The following is a 431-nucleotide window of genomic DNA, read 5'->3' on the forward strand; positions in this document are numbered from 1 at the left end:
AGGAAGACCAAGAGTCACCTCTGCTGCTGAGGATAAATTCAGAGAGTCACCAGCCTCAGAAATCGCAAGTTAACAGCAGCTCAAATTAGAGACCACACAGAGTTCTAGCAGCAGACACATCTCTAGAACAACTGTTAAGAGAGACTGCGTGAATCAGACCTTCATGGTCAAATAGAAGTTAGGAAACCACTGCTAAGGAGAGGCAACAAGCAGAAGAGATTTGTTTGGGCCAAGAAACACAAGGAATGGACATTAGACCAGTGGAAATCTGGGCTTTGGTCTGATGAGTCCAAGTTTGAGATCTTTGGTTCCAACCGCCGTGCCTTTGTGCGACGGAGAAAAGGTGATCGGAAGGATTCTACATTCCTGGTTCCAACCGTGAAGCATAGAGGAGAAGGTGTGATGGTGTGGGGGTGCTTTGCTGGTGACAC

Source organism: Etheostoma spectabile, chromosome 3, assembly GCF_008692095.1.
Source record: "Etheostoma spectabile isolate EspeVRDwgs_2016 chromosome 3, UIUC_Espe_1.0, whole genome shotgun sequence".
NCBI classification, from domain to species: Eukaryota; Metazoa; Chordata; class Actinopteri; order Perciformes; family Percidae; genus Etheostoma; species Etheostoma spectabile.